Here is a 6,846-nt window from a genome sequence, read left to right on the forward strand (position 1 = left end):
AGTGGTCATGTATGGATGTGAGGGTTAGACTGTGAAGAAAGCTGAGCGCTGAGGAACTGATGTTTTTGAACTGTGGTATTGGAGAAGATTCTCAAGAGTTGCTTGGGCTGCAAGGAGATCTAGCCAGTCCATCCTAAGAAATCAGTCCTGGGTGTTCATTGAAAGAACTGATGCTGAGGCTGAAAATCCAATAATTTGGCCACCTCATGCGAAGATTTGACTCATTGGCAAAGACCCTGATACTGGGAAGGATCGGGGGCAGGAGGAGAAGGGGACACCACAGGATGAGATGGTTGGATGGCATCACCAACTCAATGGACATGAGATTGGGTAAACTCCGGGAGTTGGCAATGGATAGGGAGGATTGGTGTGTTGCCATTCATGGGGTCACAAAGAGTCAGACACGCCTGAGCCACTGAACTGAATTGCACTGAAGTACTCTTTTCTAGCACTGTTGCTTGTGCTTAGTCATGTCTGACTCTCTTTTGAAATCATGGATTGTGCCCCACCTGGCTCCTGTGTCCATGGGATTCTCCAGGAAGAAGACTGAAAAGTGCTGTCTTCTCCTTCTCCATGGGATCATCCTGGCCCAGAAGTCAAATGTGTCTCTCCTTTGTCTCTTGCTTTTGCAGGTGGATTCATCATGGATGCTTTTGAACTGTGGTGTTGGAGAGACTGTAGATTACTGGTGATTACAAGTGAAATGACATAGAACATACAAGACAAACAAGAGGCAGACAGGACACCACTCTGGCCAGAGGAACAGAACTGGGCAAACTAATTGCTGTTTATTATTATAAAGCCCTCCTTAGGCAGAATTCCAGACTGTAAGAATAAGCTTTTTCAGTACAGTGCAGGTGCATACATGTTATCGTACAGCAAAGGGGAGTGAAATCTCTGTCTACGCAGAGTCAGCACAAAGCCCTCATCTCCTTCTTATTTCAAGAAGGGAATGCTCCCTCATTTGCAAGGGACCATTAAACTCAAGGCTGCATCCAGACTCTTTGGCAGAATGCCTTGTATGCAAGGACGCTCAGCCTGAGCAGAGAGACCCGTTTTCAGGCACATCTCTACTACCCTATTAACCCTTCATCTCCCCCTTTTTTATTTTATTTAAGCCCTCAAGACATTTGTATTGTTTTGTAGAGCAAGGCGTAAAGCTGTAGGTGGCCAACCTCCAGCCTCGCCAGCCCCTCTTGCAGCTGTGTCTGTCTTAGGTTGCCCTCCTCTGAGTGTCTTACCCGTCATTGGCTATCCAGCCACCTCTTGGGGGCTAGCCGGAATCTCTCTAGATGGTGGGCATCTAGAACTCTTTTTATTTATATGTCTCGGTTAATCTCTTGAAGGACTCATGTTAAATGGTACAGGTGTTATACAAAACAGAAGAATTCCAATCATATTTCAAAACACTTCGTGTAGATTAAACAGCCAATTGATCTCCAAGCCAGGAAATGGTGTGTTTGAAGATTGAGCACGTCAGTAGCAAGTTGAGCATCCAAGTCTCTCTGTTGTTGCCATAACAAATAAGAGTCTTTTTGCCAGTCCCAAACAAAATCAGCTGTTTGAATTCCTTAGTGTAACGCAAGACTTGCCACCGCTGCTGTTGCAGTTACTGACACGACTGTGAGAATCGAAGCAATGACCACACCAAGCATACCTCAAGATCAGTGTAGCAAAGTCTGTACAGCAGTTACTAGATGAGAAACAGCGAAAGAACCTGACCACGGCTGAGTCAGATATATAGGCAACCATACTTCTGTCTGAGCTTTAACAATTACTAGTGAGAAATTGGAGTTAAAGTCTTGTCTTTTAAATTTTTCCCACCAAGACATTTACACATTGAGTTAAATTACAGTAGTCACAGGGCACAGACCCTACAGTATCATTCTAGGTCCAATTTCAATATAACAATGCAAAAGGATATTTTACACATGCCATTGCAGAATAAGATTTATTAACATGTAAATTAACATGGAATGGACCCGAAGAGTCACCACTGTCTAAAATGTAGTTTCCTGACCAGAGAGCGAGATTACCAGAAACCGCCCATAGTTTCCAAATATCTCCTTGAATGTTCGGATATCCTTGCAATTGTAATTGAGGAGGGACAAGTGCAAATTGCTGCCATTTAACTGTTTCATTACCATTGCCCATCAAAGTGCCATTTGCACGATGCCACCTAAGAGATTTATCTGACCATTTTTCTAAGAATTGCCCATGATCTGGACTCTAATCTACAATGATGGCCCCAGAATAATTTATGACCGTAAAGGGTCGATGACCTCAGCAACGTTCCCACTCCAAAGATTCTAGAGAAGGAACGAAAAGGTGAACAGGACATAGCAACATGTGTTTTCCATTATGAGTATCCATCGGTTCTGTCGAGGTACTAAATCCCCTAGTGGAAACAAGCACAGTAAAAGTAGCAAAATGGTAATTATTATACTTTACCCCCCATGTATTATAAAAATGATGAGAATGTTCCTTAGTGGACAGACAAAAGGTGTGTCTCCCATATATAAAGGAATACCTTCCACTGCAATGGTCAAATTACTAACATTTTATTGTTTATGATCAGATGTTGTTCTAGTCCCCCACCAGCTTGCGGGGGAAAAGAAGGCAGTCTCATTAGTACATACCTGCACTTCTGATTCCCCCCAGGAAACTGTTTTTACTAATGGGGGATTAGGTATATATGCCCAATATGTATGATTACTTGCCAATACACCAATTACCTGACATGTCACCACCAACATCATGGCAAGCAAAAGATTGGTAGGATTCAGAGGTTGCCACACCTTCTCTGTCTTTTCTGCTTTCTGGGTCAACCTCTTCATTTGACCCCATGTAGGAGGTGTTGCTTCCCTTCTACGGGGGGTAAGGCTTCTCTGCATAGTAAGCTCTTCGAATTTTTTGAACAAGGGGATTAGCCATTGTTGATTTTGATCAATCTTCCTAGGGTCCAAAATCTGTAATTATCAACAGAAATGAAAGCATACCCTCATCCCAAATATATTAAGGATGCTGGGATCCAACCTTTCTCTTTATCTTCATACCAAATAGGCATATTCAAGATCTTCTTATCCTCTTTTTTCCCTTGAAAATGCAACTCTACTGCTGATAGATTTCCCTTGCTCCAAACATTCAAAAAATTTAGGGTAAGTAAGGTTTTATTCAGAATGTCTTTAGGTTTCATAAATCTCTCTTGTTCTCCCTTTTTTATTTTTTTAAGATAATCACACAAGGTACAATTAGCTCTTTTAATGATAGCTTGCCCTTGACTATTATAAGGAATACCAAAAGTATGAGTTATATGGTACTGAGATAAATAGTGAGCTAATTTTGCAGAGTGGTAAGCAGGTGCATTATCAGTTTTTAATTTAATTGGTAATCCCATAACTGTAAAACAAGATAACAAATGAGTAATAACAGTGTCAGCCTTTTTAGAATGTAATGCAGTGGCCCATTGAAAATATGTGCAAGTGTCTATAGTATGATGCACACATTTTTGTTGTCCGAAGGAAGAAATGCAAATTACACTTATTTGCCATATCTGATTTGCTTGTTGTCCTCTTACGTTGAAACCTGGTGGGTTAAACAGCAACGCAAAGGGTGCACTTATGGAACAAGAACAAACAATATTTTGAGCTTGTTTTTGAGTAATAGCGTGAGATTTTTGTAACCCTTTGCAGCTGGTATGTTGTAAGAGATGTTCTTGCTTTGCTGCTTTTATAGGCTTAAGTAAGGCATCAATTGTAGCATTTCCGAATGATAAGGGTCCAGGAAGGGCAGAATGTGCACGGATGTGAGTAAAGAAAATTAACTCTGAACGCTGCAAAAGCAATTGTTGTACTTGGTAAAACAATTTATCAATAACTGTTTTAAGAGTCAGTGGAAGGGAGACATGAGGGAGCTGTAGGCAAGAGAGAACAGCATATCAAGAATCTGAAACAATGTTAATAGGAAGTTGGGGAAAATCTTGTAAAACTAAATAGCTAGCCCAGAATTCAGCGGGCTGTACAGAAGAAAATGAGTGGGGAAACCCTTGGAATTTTCCGGGGTCCAATATCTAGCAGTATTTTTATTTGCATCTGTAAAAATAGTGGGTCTCCTAACTGGAACATCTGAAATTGGGGAATGAGATATCCTAGTGTTAGTCCGGAGAAAGTCAATCAATTTAGATGACAGATAATGATTAGAAAACGAACCAGGATATGAGGCAAGAGAAATTTGCCAGTTTTTATTAAATTGTAAACCGAGATATTTGAGCAGTTGTTAACTGAGTAACAGTCTGGTGTGGTTTACATCCTAATAGTTGTAAAATACGATAGCGGCCTTTCTGTATAAGGAAGGCTAATTTATCTATATATATAGTCAATTTTTTGGAAAAACTGTTAGGTAAGAAAACCCGTTGTATTAATCCTTTTTCTTGAGCAATTACACCAGATGGGGAATAAGGGGTATGAAATATGATAAGAGAAATAGGTTGAGATGCATGTAAGTAAGTCAAAAAAACCGTCATTTAGTCGTTGTTTAACAAATTGAAGTTCCTGTAAAGCCAATGGGGTTAAGGTCTGGGGGCTATCCAAAGCTGAATCTCCTCTTAAAGTAGAAAACAAATGTCGTAACTGATAAGTAGGAATCCCAAGTACTGGGCGTAGCCAATTAATATCTCCCAATAATTTTTGCAAATCATTCAAGGTTTTGAGATGGTCTCTTTTAATTTGTAACTTTTGGGGCCTAATTTTATGTTTTTCCAATATTGTCCCTAAATATGAAATAGGAAAGTTCTTTTGAATTTTTCCCAGGGCTATTTGCAAATTGTTTAGTCTTAAAGCCTCTTGTACTTTTAAAAAGAATTTATCACGTTTAGCAATACTAGGAGCTGCCAATAGGAGATCATCCGTATAATGATATAGAATATAATTAGGGTATTTTTGAAGGAGAGATTGCGAAGAGCGAGCTACAAATTTTTGACATAAAGTAGGACTATTTATCATTTTTTGTGGTAGGACTGTCCATTGATAACGCTTAACAGGTTGAGCATGATTAAGAACAGGTTCTGTAAAAGCAAATTTATCTCCATCTTGCAATTGTAGGGGAATGGTAAAAAAACACAAAACAAAACAAAACAAAACAGTCTTTAAGATCTATCACTATTAAAGACCAATTTTGAGGAATAAGAGCTGGAGAAGGGAGTCTCAATTGCAATGCTCGCATAGGTTTAATACATTTATTAACCTTTTGTAAATCGGTTAACATTTTTTATTTTTTAGATTTTTTTAAAATAACAAAAACAGGATAATTTTAGGGTGAGGTAGAGGGCTCTATATGACCAAGTTGGAGTTGTTCTTGTGCTAATTTTTCTAATGCCTCAAGCTTCATTTGTGGTAATGGCCATTGCTAAACCCATTTTGGAGTATTAGTTAACCATTTTAATGGGAGTGCTCGAGGAATTTGAGCAGTGGCTACTAGTTTTTTGATGGAATGGTTACAGAAGCCCCCAAAGGAGAGAGAAGATCTCTCTCCCATATATTAATAGGTATATTTACAATATAAAAGGTAACAAACACTGATCTTCCATTATGGAATTGACATTGCAAGGGATGGGTACTCTTCTAGACATCTGCAATGGAGCCCAATCCTGTTAGCATTAAAGGGTTTTTTTGTTTGTTTGTTTGTTTTTTAATCTCAGGGCCATTGTTGAGAAGAAATGACAGAAACATCTGCCCCTGCATCTACTAGTCTCTCAATGTTGTTTTTTTGTATAATCAAGGAGAGAACAGGGCGAGAATCTCTGATAAGCATTTTCCAAAATATATGTCACCCAGTACTTCCAAATCCCCCTGTTCATTTATTAGGAAGAGCCAAAAAGGGGTGATAAGGTCGAAGAAGTATTTGGGCAATACGTTTTCTAGCTAACAATGAAAGTGTGGTAGAAGTAGAGATCATAATTAAAATTTTTTCAACATAGTCAGAGTGTATTACCCCAGGAATTATGGTTGAACTTCTCAAAGCCAGGCTGCTATGGCCTAATATCAAGCCAAAAGTGCCTTTAGGCAGTGGTCCAAATAAATGTGTTTTTAATTTATAAATGCTTCCGCCTGGTGACAAAAGAACATTATCAGCTAGTGGCAAATCAGCAGCAGCACTCCCTGAAGTAGCAGACCATAAGTCTGAAATCATCATCTGAGGTCTTCTTAATGGGGCAGATGGAATGGGAGGAGGGCAAGGAGGATAAGTCTCCGATATTGTTTCTGGGCCCCAGGGACTCAGGCCCGCAGGATAGTTTCCCAGTATCGGGTTGCCCATTTTATCTGTTTTAGATTTGCATTCATTAGTCCAATGAAACCCCTTCCCAAACCGACGGCAAAGTCCAGGAGGAGTCATTTTTCCCAGCAAGAGATCTTTCTTTAGGAACTGCACCTTGATCAGCTTTTAATTTTTGACACTCTTTTTCTTATATGACCAGGTTTTTCACAATGAAAGCAGTTACTTTCCTAGTGGTCTAGTGGTTAGGTTTTGGTGCTCTCACTGTCGCTGCCTGGCTAGCTTAGTCGGTAGAGCATAGGACTCTTAATCCCAGGGACCTGGGTTCGAGCCCCACGTTGGGCACTAGATGTAGATTACTGGTAGATTACTGGTGATTACAAGTGAAATGACACAGAACATACAAGACACATAAGAGACAGACAGGACACCACTCTGGCCAGAGGAACAGAACTGGGCAAACTAATTGCTGTTTATTATTATAAAGCCCTCCTTAGGCAGAATTCCAGACTGTAAGAATAAGCCTTTTCAGTACAGTGCAGCTGCATACATGTTATCGTACAGCAAAGGGGAGTA

The 6,846-nt window shown here is 39.8% G+C and overlaps 1 non-coding gene across 1 annotated transcript; it reads left to right on the plus strand.

The window, feature by feature from the left end:
- The first annotated feature begins 6,542 nt into the window (after positions 1–6,542).
- Positions 6,543–6,615, plus strand: TRNAK-CUU (transfer RNA lysine (anticodon CUU)). The gene has a single exon. It is a non-coding gene; the product is annotated as a tRNA-Lys (tRNA).
- Positions 6,616–6,846: the final 231 nt, after the last annotated feature.

Source organism: Ovis canadensis, chromosome Y, assembly GCF_042477335.2.
Source record: "Ovis canadensis isolate MfBH-ARS-UI-01 breed Bighorn chromosome Y, ARS-UI_OviCan_v2, whole genome shotgun sequence".
NCBI lineage: Eukaryota > Metazoa > Chordata > Mammalia > Artiodactyla > Bovidae > Ovis > Ovis canadensis.